Here is a 22158-nt window from a genome sequence, read left to right as displayed (position 1 = left end):
GTCTCAACCAGCTTCCCGTGGGACTATTGAAAGGTTCAGAAAGTCATGTGGCTGCCTTGTTCCTTCTGAGACAAGTTAATCTGGGTGATGTACGAAGAGGACGCAACTCTGGCTGCAGAGCCTGAGGCTGTGCATGTGGCAAGAGGCTCAGATACCCAGAATGTCAGGACAGACGGAAGCCCAGCCCTCGTCACTGCCAACCAGCCTCTCCTGTGGGAGGGTCCCTGCTCCTCCGCATCTCTTCCATCTTGGTCTGGTGCCAGCCTCGTGGGGAGAAGATCCTACAGGCCAATAGAATCGCATCTGTGCTCTCTGATGGTGGAAACTACCCCCTTTCCTGTCTCATTAGTTACTTCCAGTCATTTCCATTCCGTCGCTTTACAAAATCTTTCTTTGGTTATCTCAGAGCATTTTGAAAAAGAATACTAATAAGTAGTAGAATCCTATTTTTTTTAAGCCTGGAGCAAATAGAGAGCTTGAAGGAATTCCTTTCTTCAACGAGAACATATGAGAACTGAGTGATAAAAGCAGCATTACATTGGTAGAAATTGCAGCGAGAATTGACTCATGTTCCCTGGGAACAGAAAGCGATGCGGTCAGCGTCCTCCGACGACAAACCCAGCCTGACTGACACGCGTCGTTGTAAGGCCAAGTCTAAACAGGTTACGGAGATGAGAACCTGTTAACCTTGGACAGAAGACCGTGGGTTGGGACACATTGGAACCAACAGTTACTTACCATTCAGGGTAAATACATTAAATCACAGCCGGGGTAACAAACGCTCTCGTTTCGTTTTCTGAGTTTGCTCTGGAGTTTTTACTGTCATTCTTTTACTTAACAGGCACGACTTTGTGTGACAGTGTTTTTACTTCTGCAACCATCTTGCAGACTCAGTTACCTGGGACCCTCTGCCATGCACCTTGGAAGGCATCTCCAGGCTTCCTGTGGGGTATCTTTGTTTATTGGCTTGTTTGTTTTTGCCTCTGGCATAGAATTTCCTGGCAAAGAGACTGATTCTTCCTTGGGGATTGAGGGCTTCCCATACAAATTAGGCTGTGGGCCTCTCGGGAGCCTCTGGCCCATCGCTGTGCCCTCAGGGCCTGGCACGGCCGATGCCCAAGGAAGGCTGTGAACGCTGGCCTGTGCTTTTAGGTCAACTGAGCCTGGCTGCTCCTTCAGGGAAACACCCCTCCCCCCAAATGCAAAGCAAAGGTCTGCAAAGGGCGTCTTCCCTTCCCACCGCCTGGAACTCTGGACAAGGTCTCCCCGCTGCAAGGTGGGAAGGGAGCAAAGGCGATGAACGGATTTGAGGGCTTTCCGAAAGGAAGACGGTAGTGACATGAGTCCCACTCGGTCCTGGCAGATGTGAACGAAGGCTTGTCACGAACAACGGGCCGTGCTGCTCAGGGCTGCGCTTGGTGGGAACCGTTCCAAGTAATGGGGCAAGAGGAACGGATGTAGCGCATCTTGGGGAGGGGCTAGAAGAGCCCTGGGTGGTCAGGTGCTTGCTGGGGCCGCTCACTTGTGAGAAACGTCAAGTAGCCTCAAGAGGACGGGAGGCAGGTGAGCGCTGAGCCGCCCTGTGCCCCGCGAGAGCAGCGACCGCTCCCCTGTGCTCCTGCCTCTGAGCTCCAGGAACGGGGGGCTCTCGCTACTCCACCACGTGCTCTCCTGAGCAGTGCGCGGGCTGGGTAGGCTGCCAGCTGTCCATATGGGAAAAGACATGCAGGGTACGGTTACTACCATCGCTTTGTGAGTCCTGTGTCTTCCTGACTCACAGCTGTAAGCCTACTTTGGCCCCGTCCTGTAGTTCTCTCTGGTTCGGTCTCAGTTCCACAAGAGGGGGCATCGTGTGTGGGCAGCAGCACCGATTCTGGAGCCGGACTGATGTGAAATCCTTCCTCTGCTTCTCACCGGCTGTGTGACTTTGAGCAAGTGACTTAACCTCTCTGTACTTCAAGTTCCTCATGTATAAAACGGAATGATGATCATGGTACCTCCTCATAGGCTTCGTATGAAAAGTCAGTAAATGACGGCATTAGTGCTGTACAAGTGAACTGCAGCGCCACCAACCCGACAGCCAAACGGGAGAGGACAAAGGAGGAGGCCAGAAACCCCCAAACTGGCAGGAGCCTGGGCTAGGGAATAACAATACAAGATGCCCAATGTAATCTGAATTTCAGATCCATAAACAAAATTTCAAATGCTGTAGGGGACATACTTATACCGAAACCTTTTTGTTGTGTACCTGAAATTCACACTTCACTGAGCACCTTGTGTTTAACCTGACAACCTTCGCTGGGCGCCAGGCTGTGAAAAGGGTCAGGAGCCTTGGTCCGATGGGTTCGCTGTGTCCCTATTTCACACTGGTCAGACTGGCTTCCACCGGAGAGAAGGCTGCGAGGGCGGCAGGCAGACCACAGCTGTGAGGCTGGAGTGGTGCTGGAGGACCCTCAGAACTCTCGAGCACCCTCCTCCAATTATTCTGCCCCCCATTTCCCTTCTTCAGATGAACAATTGCTCACCTGCTAGAGTTTCTGAACTCTCCATTCACAACTCCTAGAATGTAGTTCCCTCTTCCCGAGAGCTCCCAGCACAGCGTACTGTTCCTCCGGGGCCCCAGGGCTGGTCAGGTGCCCCCAAAGGAGCCTGGGCTCTGGGTTCAAATCCTCGGTTATCACTGACTGGCCGTGCGGTTCTCCGAGACTCGTTTGCCAAACGTAAAACAGTCCACAACAGGCCCCTGCTGGGCCAGCAGCAATGAATGACTTCAGTGTAACTGCTAGGCGTGCAGTAGTGCTCAGCTAGTAGCTGAGCCAATAGTAGTTGTTGTCACCAACTTCCACCTGGCAATCTTTCATTTTGAAAGTTGTATTTCAGCCGGTGTGGCTCAGTGATTGAGCGTCGACCCATGCACCAAGAAGTCGCCGGTTCAATTCCCGATCAGGACACATGCCCAGGTTGTGGGCCCGATCCCCAGTGCGGGGCATGCAGGAGGCAGCCAATCGATGTTCTCTCTCGTCGATGTTTCTCTCTCTCTCTCTCTCTCCCTTCCTCTCTCTGTAAAATCAATAAAGAAAAAACAAAGGAAAGTTGTATTTCTTTCAAATGAATCCATCTCTACTACTTTGACTCTGCAAGTTTCAGATTTTTTCCTAAAAGAGAAGACTACCAATACAGATTGCGTCATCTCCACTCGCGTTTGCCCCTGATATTAGATGGAAGTATGTCTTAGGTTTAATAGAACCACATACAATTTGTTTCTAACATTCTGCTGTTCTGAACGGCATCTCCAGGGAAAAGGTGAAATAATGTCATCAACTGTTGGAATGGCAGGTGAACTTCCCATTTACAGCTAAGAAGAGACTCCAAATGGGAACCTCCTTCTAGTTTCCCAAACAACCGCACCGTCAGCCAGCACATGTCACCGCTTCCCAGGTGACATCCAACCGCAGGGTCCAGTGTCGACGCCCGGCCAACACCTGCCTGAATCGCTGGACCCTCTGTCCGTCACCAGCAGCCCGCCCTTGCCTTCCAGCTAGACATGTCTTCCACCCCCTCTGGAAGGAACCGCTGATACCCAACAACCCCGCATCAGCTCCGGCTCAGAAATCTCAACCGGGAGCTCAAAAGCTACTTTAGGAGAGATGCTGGCTCGGCGCACACACAAAATATTTGTGACTTCAGAAATAATCTGCAGGGTACTACGGAAGTAGACTTCAAAGGCAGGAAGCAGTCAACAGGTCACAGATGCTAAGGAGTGACTGAACGGTGCCTTTAGGGGTACCAGACACAGAACCTTAGGCCCTGAAGAGGGGTACCAGGTTTAGGGGGGAAACCAGGACACCCAGTGGAACTTGAATTTTAGATAAATAATGAATACCTTTTTAGCATATGTATGTCTCAGGAAATAATGGGGACATACTTATATACTTACACACTTATTCCAGTATAAGTATGTACTTACATTAAAAAAGAAAAAAAGCCCTGGCCAGTTTGGCTCAGCGGTTAGAGCATTGGCCTGCGGTCCGATTAGACCCAGGTTCGGTTCCCGCTAGGGGCACGTACTTCGGTGCAGTTTGTCCCCAGCCCTGGTTGGTCGTGCGGGTGGCAGCCACTCGATGTGTCCCTTCACGTCGATGTTTCTCTCTCTCTCTCTTCCTCTCTCTCCCTCCCACTCTATCTGTACAAAAAATGGAAAAATATCCTCGGGTGAGGATAAAAAAAAAAAAAGAAAGAAAGAAAGCATTCATTCTTTACCTGAAATTCAAACTCAGGTCAGCTCCCTGTATTTCACCCGGCAGCCACACCCCGGGCACAGGTTGGCAGGAGCTGCTCCCACTCCTCGGGGACCGGCCGGAAGTCCTCCCGTTCGTTCTTCCGCAGCACCTCCAGCCGGGCACCAAGTGACTGAAGCACGTCCCCCTTCCCTCTCCCACTAGCAAAGGAACATGAGGCCCCAAGGAACCCCTTCCCGGGTGACAGACGGGCACGCTACGGGTGCTGCGCTGGAGACGGCTGAACCCAAACTTCTTGAGCAGAACGTGTGGTCCTAACCTGTTCGCAGGGCTCCTCGGGGGTCTGGGGTCACGGGTGGGGGGAGCCAGCCCAAAATGTCTGCAAAATCTGCGAGTGTGCATGTCTGCAAAGTAGGAGCAGAGGTCGAGGCAGAGATGTGAAATCTACGGGCACGAACATGGCCTGAGGAGGAGACACCACTCAGCTAGATGCTAGGAAGTGCCGTGCAGTGACTCAGACAGGGTCCCTGACCTCGTGGCTCACATCCGAGTGCAGTAGAAGATCAATAAAGAAGCAAACAGATAAAGACGTATTTATGTTGGATAGTGATGAGGGCGATAAAGAAAGACTGGTTGGTAATGGGGAACAGAGGGCTAGAGGTGACTGGACGTGTTCTCCGTGACGTGCCCCTCTGACCAAGGATCCCTGCAGCACCGCACTTAGAAGTCTGCCACTCAGGGCCTCCTGCAATCCAACCCCAGCGAGTTTGTCCGATTTCCTTCTTCGCTTCCCTGCAACGCAAATTCCGCACCTACACCGTGTCCCTGTCCCTTCACGTATATATGTTTTCCAGTCTCAACTAATTCTCCCAGTTTAAAACTCCACCCTTCATCCCTGGCGGTGTGGTTCAGTGGTAAGTGCATCAGTCAGCCTGTACACCAAAGGGTCATGGGTTTGATTCCCGGTCAAGGGCACATACCTGGGTTGCAGGTTCGCTCCCCGGCACCAGTTGGGGTCCTGCAGGAGGCAACCTATCGATGTGTCTCTCTCACATCAATGTTTCTCTCCCTCCCTCCCTCCCTTCTGTTCGATCTAAAACTCAATGGAAAAATATCCTCGGGGGAGGATTAACAAAAAACAAGATAAAAACATGCCACTTGCGTCATCACAGGGACATGGGTCACTCACCTGGAAGTATTTCTTGATTCCATTTCACTCAAGGAACGACACGTATTTGCTCACATGATCTGGTTTGAGCTCAAAGAGGCATGGCTCCATTGGGCTGAACCATCAGGACAAATGGGCAAAAGCTGTCTAGGACCTGGTAGAAATCGGATTCTTACTCAGAAGCAACCCTTCGGAAGAAAATTCAAACAAAACCCAAGCTGTGTTAAGCCTAAGCTAGAGGAGCTCTTGGTGACGCCGTAGAAAGCTCCAGAAGTTACAGGTTCAATCAGAATTCAGACATAAGGTGACGGAAGGAGACTTGACTTTGGGAGATGGGCACACAATGCAATATACAGATGATGGATCACAGAACTGCACATATGAAACCTATATACTTTAATTAACCAGTGTTACCCCAGTAAATTTAATTTTTAAAAGTTTTTTAATTCAAAAACAAAACCAAAAACACTATTTCCCAAACTCTACGGTGCCCACCCCTACTCCCACACACTTTTCTAGTGTGGCGGTTGTCGAAGGAGATCCACATGGTGCTTGTTTACATCACAAAGAGGGGATTTCGATCTGGTTCTGCATGGGAACATGTCCGTCACGGGCCCAAATGAAATTCACTGGGCAGCTTCCACAACGAAAGGAGGGGGCTTGGGGGAAGTGGGGAAACAGAGCTACTGAACAGGCTGGCTCCCTTGCCTCTGTGTCAGCGGAAAAAACTAGAGACGTTCCCAAAAGGCGTGCACCTGCGGGGGGAGCCCCTCAGTGTGCCCCTGTGCCTGCGCCCCAGCCTGCGGGCAAGTGAGCACAGTGTTATTTGCAGAAGAGGGTTCTCGGAGGAAGGGACACGAGTCCGAGGCCTCCAAGATTCCTCTCCACACTGCAAGCTCGACAGGCTCATAGGGACCTTCCTGTTAGGTTTTTCTATTTTGTAAAACGTACTGGAGAGAAGACTCCACGTCTGTAGCAAACATTTAACATCCAGGCCTGTGAGCAGAATTAACTAAGAGTGTAAAAGAAACAAATCTCTACCCCCCAAAGTCCTTCCTCTGCCCTGATCCGGAAGCAGCCTGGGTTCTGCTTGTGCCTGTTATGGGTCTGACTTCCCTCCCTGTACCAGGTAGAACAGGTGGCAGCCGGCACCAAGAAACCTTCTCACCCCGTGACCCTAACATGATGCTTCTTTGCTTTCTTCCTACCTCTTGTCATCCCTTAGCTGACTCCTTCCTCACTCCAAGTGCCAACTCTGTGTGCTTCACACGACTCTGGCCCTTTCTTCCCTCACCCCCTCTGATTTCACCATCGCTTCTAACCCACGACGCTCACAGAGGCATCCCTCGCTTGGTTTTCCATCTGCAGTCCAGTGCAGGTGCCCGTGGGCCATGTCGTCATCACCAACTCGCCATGCCTCAAAAGAAACCATGGTCGCTATTCTCACTGCTCCAACCCCTCCACTAGGTTTGGCCACCCAAGCTCCAAAGCCTGAAGCTACTCATTTGTCCATTCAACGATGACTCGCGTGTATGTCTTATTTCCTGTCTCCTTCATAGTCAACCACAGCCAAGACTTGAACCCATGTTATGCCTGCTCAGAAAACGATCTTCCTTCCTCTCCACGGAGTCCCTGAGAACTGACTCAATTTCAGTCCTAACTCATCTCTCACTTCTCAAACTGTCCGAGCATCTGTTGACTATATTATCACTTATAAAGCAATGCCTTGGGCTCTGGGTGGTTTCATGCAGACAAATCACGCATCTCAAGTATTCTGTAAGCTTCTGGGTGACAGAAATGGCGTTTGCAGAGTTTTTTTTAAAGGATCTGTCTATGGTTGCATAAAAGTGAATGAGCTGATCTTTATAAAATGCTCGTTTCAGGGTGGCACTGAACAGCTCAGCTCAGGGATGCTGGAGGATGTGGAGGAATCTGGGTATTTACTGGTAGATACATGTTTGGGTCTTGATGGGTCAAGCAAAGACAACTAACACAGACTTGAATTGTTTGGGGAGTGAACACAGAGTGTGGAAATACATGAGCTACTATCTCCTTTCTTCTCCCCATCACTTTTAATCATGTCAGTGCTTGGTTTAACCTCTTCTTCCCTCTGTAACTGCTGCCTGCCTGGTGGTGGGAATGAGAATTCTCTGAAAGTGGGTCTGGACTCATGGGCCCGTACAGTGGAGGAACCACATAGGACAGTGACATTTTTTTTTCCTTTATTGATTTTAGAGAGAAATGAAAAAAGAGGGAGAGATAGAAACATCGATGAGAAAGAACATCGATTGGCTGCCTCCTGCATGCCCCCCACTGGGAATTTGGCCCACAACCTGGCATGTGCCCTGACTGGGAATCGAACCGGCGACCTCTTGGTGCATGGGTCGATGCTCAACCACTGAGCCACACTGTCCAGGCTACAGTGGAATTTGACAATAAGGAAGGAAGCTGAGGCCCAGGGAGGAAGTGACTTACTCAAGGTCACATATCTGTGGGCCCAAGTTAAACCGAGGGCCTCCTCACTGTCCTCTCCAGTTCTCGTCCCATGACACCACCAGACCCAGCTGACTTCTCCCTCAGCTTCGTAAACATCTCATGTCCTCAGCTAAGATGCTTTTTTATTATGTCTCATGGCAACCACAACCCCACAAAACAGAGCTGACCTCCTCTCCCCCTTGCAAGGACAGAGAGCAGAGAAACTTCTGTGTTCTCTTTCGTCTCAAAACAGAAGCTAATTGCTGGGGTCAGACCAAAGGAGCAAGTGCCATTCCAGCAGCCCCCTCGGCGAAACCCACCCGGAGCGCCTGGCTGACCTCGGACGGCGTTAGCGGCAGGACGTGTGCCCCCTCGCTGGACCGTGACCCTCAAGAAAGGAAAATCAGTCAAGGGTCACAGAGGATTGGCTGTTTAGGTTTGCTTAAATTTTCTTTTAGAGTGAAACACCTACACTGTCTCCTTTTTTTCATTACTGGGAATTCAAAATTATTCGATCCAAAGAACGAGTGAAAGCTATGAGGGACACAGAAGATTTTTAGGGCAGTGAGCTATTCCATATGACATTGCAATGGTGGCTACATGTCATCAGACAGGTGCCCAAGGCCACGGACTGCACAAAACCAAGAGTGACCCCAGAGGTCAACTGGATTCTGGGTGACTCTGGTGTGACGTGGTAGGTTTGTGGGTGATAACACAGGTACCGCTCTGCAGGGGGAGGCTGTGCACATTGGGGACACGAGGCGTACAGGGAGTCTCTGTACCTTCCACTCAAGCTTGCTGTAAACCTACAACTGCTCTAAAAATAAAATCTTTTTTTTTTTTTTTTAATACGGACTTTGTGACTAGTTCATGAACAAAGTCAGACATGAAGAAGGAAGGAAATAAAAAAAGCTGGGGAGGTGAAAAGGATCAGGAAGGCAGGAAACAAGGGTCATTGCAATTAGAAGGTAGAAAAACAGCAGTTAGAATTGCAGAGGCAAGAAGGTAGTTAATAAAAACAGACAGACACGCATGCCCATACACTTTTTTTTTTTAATCCTCACCTGGGGACATTTTTCTATTTTTTGTTCAGATAGAGTAGGAGGGAGAGAGAGAGAAACATCAACGTGAAAGGGACACATCAAGTGGTTGCCACCCACACGACCAACCAGGGCCAGGGACAAACTGCAACCGAGGTACATGCCCTTAGCAGGAACCGAACCCGGGTCTCTCTGGACCACAGGCCAATGCTCTAACCGCTGTGCCAAACCGGCCAGGGCCATTTTTTTTTTTTTTTTAATTTTTAAATAGCTACGTAGAGAGATATTGTGGGGAAATCACTATAAAATCTGTTTATATTTTGTTCTTTTCAACACAACAGTGCTATAAAATATTCTAAAATAGCCATAAGTAGCTAGGGAGCACTTGAAATGTGGCAACTGTGATTGAGAATGAATGTTTAATTTGACATCATTTTAATTAAACCTAAGTTTAAATTTAAAAATGAAAGCAATATAAAGTCTTTTCCCATTAAACACAATTTTATTTGGTAGGAGTATTTTTGCATTGCTTCCAAGTCAAATAGAGTCCTCTAAAAATGATAAACTGGTTTTATTAATATGGATGTGAATAATTGAAAACCTGATTTATTTTGGTATTTTGTTTTGTTACTGAAAATATTTTAAATGTTTTGGAACATCTTGGATATACGAATCAACATTTCCCATTTTAAATTGTACAAACCACAGGTCAAGGGCTTTCGTTGAAATTCTAGCGCCTAGATTCAGATGTGTTCTAGGTGTCAAATACCCACCAGATTCGGAAGATTCTGCATATATTTTTAAAAGAATGTAAAATAGCTCACTGATCCTTTTTTATATTTATTAGATGTTAAAATGAGAACTTTGCAGTCTATAGGGTTAAATAAAAGGCACTGCTAAGTTTAATAGCACCTGTTCCTTTTCACTTTTTAAACGTGGCTACTGGACATTTTTTTAATTAGGCGTGTGGGTCACGTCACGCCTTGTTGACCAGCTGTCTCCAAGGAAGCCAGACAAAGCTATTTTGTAAGTTCTGACGGACACTCATCGCCACATGCCCTGGATCTTGCTGGAGTTCTTAGCTGAGGAGTCAGATACATTCTAGAGCATGTCATGATGATTCCTGGAATGAGATGAACCAGGAGGGAGACTGGAACCTTCTTCGGATCAGTAAGGGATCCGAGAAGCGGCCGTGTTCTGCACTCACAAAGCAGGCGCCTGTGGGCCTCCGGGAGGAGCCGCGGGGCGGAAAGTCCGAGGTGCCGCCTCACCAGCACCCACCTTTCAGAGAACGTGCCGAACACTGGCAGGTACCAGTGCACCAGCCGGAGGACAGAAAGAGACGCGGAGAAGCTAGAGGGACACAAACTCAGAGCAGCAGAAGGTGAGAAAACAACGTGCTTCGCATGACTAGAGCGAAGTGGTTCGCAACGCAGCCTGGTGCTCACCAAAGGCAGAGCCATGCAGATCCAGCGCATTCATGACAGTGTTCCCCTTGGGGTGAAAATGCAATCCAATCAACGAGAAAGTTTTGCCCAAAAATGTTCTTAAAAGTAAAGTCCGCCATCACAAAATTTCTTGTCCTCATTGCAACAAAGAAAATCACTAACTTTCGCCCGGCCAGTGTGGCTCAGTGGTTGAGCATTGACCCATGCACCAAAAGGTCGCTGGTTAGATTCCTGATCAGGGCACATGCCCAGGTTGTGGGCTCAATCCCCAGAGAAGGGCGTGCAGGAGGCAGCCAATCAATGTTCTCTCTCATCAATGTTTCTATCTCTCTTTTCCTCTCCCTTCCTCTCTCTCTAAAATCAATAAAGAAAAAAATATTTAAAGAAAGAAAGAAAATCGATACCCTCTACTTTCCCAAAGTAGAAAGTTAGTATCACCCACAAAAGAGAGAATATCTTCTACTTTTGCAGCCCAGTGGTTGCTGCTGTTTCGTTGATGGTGATGGGTTTTGTTTTGGTTTGCTTGTTTTCAGTTAATCATAAACTATATCATCTCTTAAAACTTACCCCAACATCCAGATGACCCTGAGCGGAAAATGGATCGTGTAAATGTAGAATCTAAATCAATAATCAACATTATAGCAGAAACTTAGAAGTTTCTAGAAGGTAAGTACTGATCTGTTCTTAGTACTGAACACACAAAACGGATCCAGTCCTATGCTTTATACATCTGTTTGAATAATGCTGGTGATACATTTGAATTACTGTCTTTCTAACACCACCCCCCAAAAAAACTTTCACTTTTTTAAGGGGAGGTATGGAATTTATAGCAGAAAGAAACTGCATTCTAAAGCTAGTCAACACAGTGGCCACAAGCCACGTGTGGTCACGGAGCCCTTGAAATGCGGCTATTCCTAATGGAGACCATGAACTCACATTGGATTTCGAAGACCTAGTACCAAAGAATTAAAAATGTGAACTATCTTGCCCTGGCCCATATGGCTCAGTGGGTTGGGCGTCATCCCATGCACTGAAAGGTTGCTGGTTCGATTTCTGGTCCGGGCAAGTGCCCGGGTTGCGGGCTTGATCCCCAACAGGGTGCGTGCAGGAGGCAGCCCATCGGTGTTTCGCTCTCACATCAGTGTTTTTCTCCGTATCTCCCTCTCCATGTCTCTCTCTCTCTAAAAACCAATATAAATACTTTAATGTAAAATATCGTATTAAATTGTTTTTAAAATTTTGATTATAGGAAATGAAATGTCTACCACATTAGGTTAGATCATATTATTGGGGTTAATTTCACCTGTTCCTTTTTATTTTTGTAATCCGTGGCTCGCATTCCGGGCTCGCACTGTATTTCTGTCAGACAGAGCTGTTCTAAAGTGACCAGCTTTAGCTTCCGAAAGCGGGGGCCAAACGGCCCGTGTCCACTCGTGCAGGGAAGAGGTCGGTCGTATTCTGGGCAGCACCACCGAGTCCTGTGGATGACCCCCACCCCTTGCATTCCGGGCCCCTCCGACAATGAAAGCTACTCTGTTGATGGAAACCACCACAGCTTGGCCCAGAGGGACGAGCCGTTTTTAGGAGGTAGGCGTTTGGACACTCTCGCTGCCCCACAGCGGGGCTGTGGTCACCGCCAGGATCCCCTTCAGTACGCCACCCAGGCCCCTCACTGTGCTGAGGGCCGCCGCCGAGGCTCACCGCCAAGGCCCTCCCTAGGAATTGTCCTTGGCAAGATTACACACTTTGTGAGCTGCAGCCTGTACCAGACACAGGTCGACGCGGAGGTACAAAGGCCCAGCCCCTTCCCTCAGTCAGGACACTCTGAAGGGCTAGCCCAGCTCCCGGGCTTCCTGAGGCCTCAGATGCAAATCTGTCACCAGCTGGTCCTTCTGCCCAGTCCAGCGTCCCTCCTCCCTGCAGGCAAAGCCTGTGCTACGGACTGAATGTGTGTGCCCTCTCCCCAAATCCATACATGGAAACCTTAATTCTCGGATGTGATGGTAGGTCACTAGGTCAGGAGGGTGGAGCCCTCGTGATGAGATTAGTGCCTCTGTAAGAAGAGGAAGGAGAAGTTTCCCTTCCCTGCCCTCCACCAGGTGAGAACACAGCAAGAAGACAGCCATCTGCAAAGTAGGAAGAGCCCACCAGAAGGGATCTGCAGGCACCTTGATCTGGGACTCCCGGCCTCCAGAACGGGGAGAAATAAAGGTCTCTTGTATTGGCCCCAGTCTGTGGTGTTTTGTTACAGCAGGCTGAACGCCCCGGCAAACCCAACTCAGACGTCCCCAGATGTGAAGGAAACTTTACAGCAATAGTGCATCGTAGGCAGACACATCCGTGCACACGCATGCACGTGTATCGGGGCCCAGGGAGGAAGTCGGGATATTTGGGTCAGCTACACACACGAGCGCACGCATGCACACACGAGCTCCTACCAGCTCCACAAGCTCTCTCCATTGTGGCGATTGTGAAAAATGTGTCAGTCTCTGCTTCACTGGACAGAGAAACGAGATGCTGACACCCACAGCTAACCTACCTGTGCGGCTGGATCTCTCTCCTCGCGAGAGCCCTGTGGGAGTAAGGCCAGAGATGTGGCTTCAGCTATTCGAAGGAGGCCAGTTCGTTTCACTGTGTTCCTTGACCACAAACTGCATCCCTGCCACAGACTCTGCTGGTCTCGGGCGGCTGGGGGAGCAGGCCTAGCGGGCACACAGTGACCGGTCATCACAAAGACACAGCCAGGCAGGGGGCTGCCCAGCCTCGCCTACTGCCTCCATCACGAAGAGGAGCAATTTTCCTCCCAGAGATGGCTTCTGGGTGCCTGGCGTTCTCGGTGTGTTTTCTGTTTTTGTCTGAAATGTTCCCGCCCTGCCTGATACTTATAGTTCAACAGCACAGGGAATCTTGGAGTGCAGGCTTCACACACGTAACACATCACAAGTATGACCTTTTACTGCATCTTTCGTCAGACCAGGTGAGAACCCGTGACAGTCTTCCAGGGGCCCCCTGGTGGCCTGTCTCCCAGACCCTGGAGGTTATAACACTGACCATCCCTGCACTGCCTCCTTCACCTCCACAGGGAAGCGGGGCCTTTCCCATCTGGACTCAGATCTGCTCCTGGGCTGCAGGTTAGGTCGCACCCCCATCTACAAGCCAGCCCACTCCCTGGCTCCGACCCTGGGGACAGCGACACGACTTGTTAACTCTGCTCCTGAGCTGCACCTGCCTCTGCCGACAGCATCGGCCCCTGCGCTGCTTCCTGTGCTCATTACCTGCCCCATCCTTACTCCAAACCAGGTATATGCCGTGTTGCCATTTTACTTCAGCGAATCACACACCCTTACAGGTGCAAACCCAAGAAAGCAACGACGACAACCCATCACTCAGAATGCCACCACCTGGAGACCAACACCGTGCTCAACGCTTCAGTGTACCTCTGCACAGCCCTTTTTCCCTTGCACACATGTATGGATTTCCTTATAACATTCCAATTGGAAAAATCATCTGCATATGATTTTGCCTTCAGCTTTTTTCAATGACCAGTCGATCTGTAAACATGTCTTCGTACTCTGACCCCCACTGTTGAGCATTAAGATCATGACCAGTTTCTAGGGGTGAACAATCGGAATATAAACCTTTTATGTGTATTTCAGGGTGTTTCCTTAGGAGAGAGGACCTTCAGTGAAATTCCTTAGCCCAAGGGTATGAACGTGCTAAGACTTCTGAGAAATATGACCACATGTCTTTCAAGTAAGCCTATGTCAGTTTAATCTCCCTCCAACACACCAACAATGAATGAGCGTTCTCTAATTTCGTCAGACAAAAAAAGAAGAAGATGTAATTAACATATGAATTCACATCTCAGGCTACTTGGTGAAACGGAACACTTGTCCGTTTATCAGAAATGCGGAGTTCCCGTGTGTAACCTGCTCACATCCTCCAAGCGCTTAGTCACTGGGCCCTGAACCTATCGGCACGCCCTCTGACCAGATCAAGAAAGTTCCTTTTTCTCTCTCATGTCCATGGCAAGCATCTTCCCAGTTTCTTTGCCATTTAATTTTTTATCAGTCTGTTGTGTGGCCTGCATAGTTTTTTTAAAAGATTTTTTAAATTGATTTTTAGAGCGAGAGGGAGAGAGAGAGAAACGTCCATGTGAGAGCATTAACATAGATCGGCTGCCTCCTGCACGCCCCCTACTGGGGATCAAGCCCACAATCCCGGCATGTGCCGTGACCGGGAATCAAACAGGCAACCTTTGGGTACCCGGGATGAAGCCCAACTAACGGAGTCACACGGGCACCGTTTTTAAGTTGGATGTAGACAAACCTACCTGTCTTTTCTTTCATGATTTCCTTTCAGCTCAGAAAATCTTTCCCCTATCAGGGCATCCGATAAATAGCTACCTATTGCTTCTGCTCTAAGAGTTTTCCCACTGACGACTGTAGCTCTCAAGTCCCCCCACTCTGGATGAGTCTATCGTAGCGCCTCACCGGTCTCATCCACAGTCACTGTCCTCAGAGGGGGGCAAAGACAGTCCCTTCCACATTATCTTATATACTTCGGGGAACATGCGGGCTGCAGGCAGTTGGCTTGGCTCCGTTGTTATTTCCTTCCAACGTGTGCACAGGGCACGAATACGATGCCCCGGCGCCTGCCCACCCACCACAGTTCTGTCTCTTGGTGCACAGCGGAGAAAGAAGTATCGCTCAGGGCTTCTGTGACTCCCCCCAGGGGATCTACAGCCCCACCCCCACCTGCTTTCCCCTCCGTCCCGTCTTCCCCTTTCCGCTTCCCTCCACCCTAACCTCTGAATGTCTCCAAGTTGGGAGTGGATTCGTCAGGGATGCTAGGGAAGCTTTCCATGTCCTCTCCCATCAATATGCCCTCTTCCTGAGATGAGAGCTCCCGGCTTCCTGTCCCTCCCACCCTCCCAGGGTCGTCTGGGTGGGGGTGTTTGCTCCGTGTGCATCCCAGAGAAGGTGGAATGAGAGGACCTCACTGCAGCTCTGGTCGGTTTCTCCTGCTCTCATCCAGTTCCACTCTTGCTGGTGATTGGACAGAGAGAAAAACTCTGTGCCAAAGCCAAACAGCGGGCACTGCAGGAACTTCACACACCTTGGACCTGCGGGGTAGGGCCCACAGCAGGCCTGAGCCAGCAGGAAAGCTCTGTGTCCAGGGGAGAAAGCACCTCAGCGGGGCCTGGCCATTTCTTCGGGGTCAGTGAGTAACTGCTAAGGAACTAGGAGTACCTCCTCCATCACGCACTCTGGGAAGCAAGGTGGCCAAGACACACAATCACCTTAGCACAGTTCTCAGAGAGCTGTGGGGTTTTTTATTTTGATCACCAATCCACTTTTTTTTTTTTTCATCCTTAGCCTGTGTCCCACAAACACACTTTTAGCGCGACATCCCCAAGATCCTTAACTTTCTCCGGGCCTCGCCACTAAAACGATACAAGTCTGATTAGATGATCTCACACATCACTTCCAGCCATAAAATTCCACGATGACATTCATCAGTGAAAGTGGATGCTTTTACTGATGGTTATAAATTCTATTCTGTCTACATCTGGGCTTCAAGTACATCCCATAATTTACATGTGACTGTTCTTTGCTGGAAACTAAAGTTCGAGAAGGCAATTGGCACTGTGAACAGCTGTCCCTGGCCTGCGGTCACACGGCCACACGGTAGACACCTTCCTCCGCACGCTTCCCACGCCCACCAGGAAGTTATTATTTGTGTAACACGCTCCCCACCACAAGCAAGCAGAGGCCTTCCCACGGCGACTCTGGATGCGGTACAGACTAGTCTCTGCTTCGTGAAAATCAGCCACCACTGAAGATGTGCAACTGGGAGCCCGTTTGCCATGGAAACCATTATGCTGGGGAGCGCTCCATGCCGCTAGTCCAGAACACGTTCGCGTGCGTGGAAATAATTAATATTAAACTAAGAACAAACGAGATTCCTTTCACGTGCCCCCGGAATTTGGTGGCGTGTGTCCGGGGCGTGCCAGGTCATGTGAATATCGGCCTAATGAGGGAGGGGAAGTGCCGGCAATCACACCGTGCGATTCAAAGGCAACTGTAAACACCGCTGGTGTCGCCGCCCTGCGTGTTGGCTCATTCGCCTCCCACGGCTGTCCAGTCGCAGGGACAATGCAGGGATGACCAGACTGTTTCTCTGTCTGTCCTCTGCTCTCTCACCAAGGCTTGGCTCTGCCCCACAAGCAGAGTGCAGGTGGCACCGGCTGTCCTCAGGGCCTGCCTGAGGTGCGAGATGACACAGAGGGCACAGGATTAGGGCCACCAAGTGTGGGCACCCAGGATGGTCATGCCAAGCCCTGGACCAGGTTCGGTATCTAGAGGATGTGATCACATCTGACCCTGCTGGAGCATGTTTCAAGATGACCCTGGACAAAGAGAAGAGAGCCGGACGGACTCAAGTTTCACCCCCACTTCATCTCCTGGCATCATAAAGCCCCACACGTCCTCCACTGCAGCCGCATGGGGCCCCTCCCTGCTGCTCGGACGTCCCCCCTTCCTCTTGGTCCCCAGGCGTCTGCTCCAGCTGCCCCATCAGTCCAGAAAGCCTTTGTTTCCCACATCTGCCGGGAAGTCCTACCCATCCTTCCAGGTCCACTTTGAATCCTTCCTCCCCTAAAACTCTCACCAGATGCTCCTACCCTCGGCAAAACGCCCTCACCTCCTCCCCGTTTCCTAGGGCAGCTCAGTTGCCACAGGTGCCCTCGGTTGAGGTGATTTATGTACGTATGTAGACCTCACGTTTTAAGCAACAGAGCACAGAGGCAGCATCGCAGTCACGTTTAACCTCGAATGAGTATCACAGGCTTTCTTTTTTTTTTTTCTTTATTGATTTTAGAGAGGAAGGGAGAGGGAGAGAGAGATAGAAACATCCATGAGAGAGAACACTGATTGGCCGCCTCCTGCATGCCCCCCACTGGGGATCAGGCCGACAACCTGGGCACGTGCCCTGAACAGGGATTGAACTGGCGACCTCTTGGTGCATGGGTCAGTGCTCAACCACTGAGCCACCCCAACCGGGCTCACAGGCTTTCTATAGAACTATGGACCAACAAAAGGCAGGCTATGGAAAGGGGCACTTACCATCCTTGGTGCCATCTGGACCAGACATCTTTTAGGACCACTGCTCCTAGGGAGACCAACCCCCCACACCCTAGGGCAGGAGTCGCCCAACTTTAGTTAGCGAGTAGGAATATCTTTGGAGCTTGTCAAAATGCAGGTTCCGGGCCCTGCTTGCGATTTGGATTCAGTGGTTTGAACCAGCAGAACAAGAATCTACTGTCCAGCAAGCCCACTCAGGCAACTCTGGTGCAGGTGGTCCCAGGACCACGATTTGGAAATTCTGCCCTGGGGAATATTCCAGCGACAGGGACAGAAGGCAGAGCCCCTGAACCTCTCCAACGGGAGAAGTCCACTTGGTGGAGGACTCAGAGGGACGCCTATAACTCTCCACGTCCTTTGGACTAGCGCAGGTCAAGTCAAAGTGATCGAGGCTCTCCAAACACTGAGCTCCCGGAGTATCTGTGCGACAAGACCCTCCCCCCGACAGAACATGCACCCCAGTGCAACACGGACGTTATAACACCGCCCATCTAGCTCTGTGTCCGTCTGTGCTGAGATGCATAGGAACCCCGAGAAGGACCAGCCCAAAACGGAGGGAGAGCTATGGAGGACTATCACTTGGAGAAAGGTTTCCAGAGTTAACATGGAAAAGAAAGAAAATTCTTTCTTGGAACAGAGCTCACCCGCTGAAAGCAATCAAGTCTACCTTCAGTTCTCAAAGTCAGCTCCAGCACACTTCAAGCGAACCCTGTCCCCAGCATCTCCGCTCTCATACTCTTCACCTTTTAATTAAAGCAACGTTTTCTATGCGCCAGATATCACACCAGACGCCGAGATTGAAAGGTGAATGAGACAGTCCCTGCCCTACTATGCGCCAGATATCACACCAGACGCCGGGAGTGAAAGGTGATGAGACATGTCCCTGCCCCACTATGCGCCAGATATCACACCAGATGCCGGGATTGAAAGGTGAATGAGACAGTCCCTGCCCTACTATGCGCCAGATATCACACCAGACGCCGGGATTGAAAGGTGATGAGACATGTCCCTGCCCCACTATGCGCCAGATATCACACCAGACGCTGGGACTGAAAGGTGATGAGACATGTCCTTGCCCTAGGGTAGAAAACACTGCAACGAAAAAATTGGTAATACAAAATAAAAAGTGTACTGACGGTGACATACTCAGGAGGGGCACCCAAGTCCCCTAGGAGAGAGGAGGATGGAAGATTGATTCTGAATCTCAGAACTGATAAGACTCCTCTAAGACCACATGCTAATTAACACTCCCCCCCCCTCCGTCTGCCCCAAGTCACAGGACTTTCCAGCCAATGGAACTGACGTCATCTACCCCCGCCGGGGACTGGAGAGGGCAGCTCACAGCTGGGCCTCGGTGAGCTCCTCGAGCTTTTCTCAACCAGGCGGGGACGTCTCCGTTACCAGCCTCTTGCTCCCCAGCTTGGGGACCTGACCCCGGATCCCCAAGGGCCTTGGAGCAGAGCCCCTGGTGGTCAAGGCAGGATGTCTGGAGACCCATGAACCTCACTGAGTTAGGGAAAGCCTTCTGTCGGGAGAGAAGGAAGTTACAGAAGGAGGGAGGAGGAAGTTGATCCCCTAAGTTTACATGAATTAACTGGTACTGAGTTCATACCTACACTTTTCTTTCAACGAAGAGTTAAGTTGCATGGGGAAAGCAAAGCTGACAGGACCATGTGGTTGATGATCTGAAGCACCAGCTGGCCAGCCCTGGGAGCCCTGCCTGGGGGTGGAGCCCTGCCTGGGGGTGGGAGCCAGGCCACTCGAACCGCCCACCTAGGCCGGCAGGTGCAGCCTCGAAGCGCCCTCCCGGACTCCAGGGAGCAGGCCCGCCTTCTGTCTCCAAGTGGGGATGCAGAGGAGGTACCGCGCCTCCCACAAAGAGGAGAGAGAGAAACGTCTGGTACTGGGCACAGGATTATTTTACGAAGCAAGTGTTTATGTTGATGACGCATCAGCAGTTTTTTAAGGTTGCACACTGAGTAACTACACTCATTGATTGCATTAATGGATTACCTCTGGAGAAGGAATCTAATTACATTTTTGTACAAATCACAAAATGCAGATTCATTTCCAATTTTCTCAGCAGCCCTGTGGTTCTTTTCTTGAGCTCAGTGATAGGCCTGTGGGTTAGGAGAGCCGATCCCCGAGCACGAGTGGAGCCCGCGAGAGGCTTTGTCTGCGCATGCAGGATACGGACTGCCTTCTCCTGTGCACCTGGTCTGTTCCAGGCGCTGGAGACGCAGATGCAAACGAGACGACGTCTCTTTCTCCTTGGAGTTGCCCAAAGTAGTAACCACTCCAAGAGCCATAAAACCCCAAATGCTCCTGAACCCTTTTAAGTAGCTACTGAGATTCATTTTCTGGACACCAGTTAGAGCTTGGTGCCTCTAATCCAAGAGCTGTCAACCTCTGTAGCCCTGAGCGGCAAACATTAAAAGGGAGCAGAGGATTAAACAGGGGGGAGGGGGAAGGGAGACCGGACGAGGAGACGTGGCCAAGAGGCACACATCCTGAAGATGGACTGATGCTTAGAGATGGGAAGAAGTGAGGCCACTGGAAAGTCAAGACAAAGCCAATGACAAGAGAACTTGGAAAAGGAAAAACACAATGGCTAATAACCATTTCTTCAAATGCAACCTTTTTCCTACTTGAGTAGAAGAAGAATGTTCCATGTAGGTACGATTAGGTAAGACTAACCTGGCTCGACCCTTCTGGAAAGCAACTTGGCAGTATATATCAAGAACCTAAAAAAAAAGTACTTGTCTTTTGATCCAATGATCCCTGTTCTAGGAATTTATCTGAAACAGATCATTAAAACTATGGTCAAAGATTTACATACAAGGATTATCATTACAATATCATCATAACAGCCCCAAACTAGCACAACATAAACATTTAACTTTAGAGGAAATATTAAGCAAATGATGTATATCTACATGGTAGAACATTATGATACCATTAAAATTATGTTCATGAAGAATTTTGATGGCAAGAGGGAATGCTTATAATTATAAATAAAGTTTGGGATACGACACTATATATAAAGTATGATTTAGCCCTGGCCAGTTTTGCTCAGTGGTTAGAGCATTGGCCTGCGGACCAGAGAGTCCGGGTTCAGTTCCTGCTAAAGGCACGCACCTCGGTTGCAGTTTGTCCCGGGCTCCGGTAGGGATCATATGGGTGGCAACCACTCAATGTGTCTTTCTCACATCAATGTTTCTCTCTCTCTCTTCTTCCCTCTCTCCCTCCCACTCTATCTGAAGATAAATGCAAAAATGTCCTCTGGTGAGGATAAAAAATAATAATGATAATTAAAGTATGATTTATACCACGGAAAGAAATGCAAACCGATATAAGCCACAAAAGTAATTTGGGGTTTATTTGTTTGTTATTTTGGTGGTAGAATGTTAGGTGATGTTTCTCTGTTCTTTTACTTTCTGTCAAAATTTTCTACAGTAATGTTTTATTTTGATAATCAGAAGAAATGAAATAAGCTGATTTTAAAAAAGAAGAAGAAGATGATGAAATAGGAGGAGGGGAAAATTTTACTCTAATGAGGAAGGAAAAGGAACTGGGCTGGAGCTGGGTGTTTAGACGGAAGGATTATAATCAGAGACGTAGAGGATTCAGATAGTGGGCAAATGTTTGCTGCCTTGAACAGTACCTGGTGACAATGTCTGTCTCAGACTTCCTTCCTCCTTTCAAGATTAACCAGAGTTAACAACAGGTTGCAATCTCCCTGACAACTCCAAAAGCTAGACCTGAGTCTATGGGATTTTAAGTCTAATTTAGTCTCCACCACTTCCACCTTCCATGTTGAATCCTAGCTGGTCTTAGACTTTATCTGGTGACCCATTAAAAATGGTTCAGAGGGACCATAGCATTTTTCAAAAATTACTTTTAAACATCCTCGGTAGTGTAATCAAATCCCCCACTGCCCCCCCCTCCAAAAACAGAACATAGTCCTGAAGTCTAATCAATGGACTCTTTAGTTTAGATGCCTTCTCTGGGGATTCCAGTCACCGAGGAGATGAATTAGAGTCTTGGAAAGCTTCTAAAAAGGTTCCCAGTCTGTTCAGCCCTCACCCTGTGCACAGTAAACGATGAATACTTCATGACCGGGCCGGCAATGATGACTAAGGTGATCAATAGGGAGCCTTCAGACAGCATCCCATTCCCAGGCACCCCCGGGATGGCCGCAAGGGGATGGCGGGAAACTACCACACATGAGGGAGACACTTCACTCACCCATTGGCTGTTCCCAGCTGACGCAGCTCAGTGTCCCCAGAGAGGGAGCTGAGGTTGTCACAAGCCTGTGTGGGAGGTTCTGGCAGCCCAGGTGGAGGGCACCAACCATTTCCTCGCCAGTGTCCTTTGGCCATGCAATTTTAATAAGCTTAACCTCAAGAAAGGGAAAAAGAGCCTGGGATCATGTTGAATTATTCACAGCTCCAACTGGGTAAGGCAGAAGAACCCCTTTTCTGAGAGTAAGTAATAGCTACTCTCGCATTGATTCCCTGCCCCTTGGTGATCCCCAGGTGAGAATCCAGTTTAAAAATCGAAAGAGAGAAGAAAATCTACCATCTTCGGAAATCTGAGTTCATGAGTAATTAGTGAATTTGTGAGTCATGTTGCAACTGACAA

At 49.5% G+C, this 22158-nt stretch overlaps 1 protein-coding gene across 1 annotated transcript in view; it reads right to left on the bottom strand.

Annotated features, from left to right (window-relative positions):
• The window catches only part of TMEM178B (transmembrane protein 178B), a 338552-nt gene that overhangs the window by 180936 nt on the left and 135458 nt on the right, over positions 1 to 22158 (bottom strand). The window lies entirely within an intron of this gene.

This window comes from Molossus molossus, unplaced genomic scaffold (genome assembly GCF_014108415.1).
Source record: "Molossus molossus isolate mMolMol1 unplaced genomic scaffold, mMolMol1.p scaffold_m16_p_7, whole genome shotgun sequence".
Lineage (NCBI taxonomy): Eukaryota > Metazoa > Chordata > Mammalia > Chiroptera > Molossidae > Molossus > Molossus molossus.
This window is presented reverse-complemented; position numbering and strand designations above follow the sequence as displayed.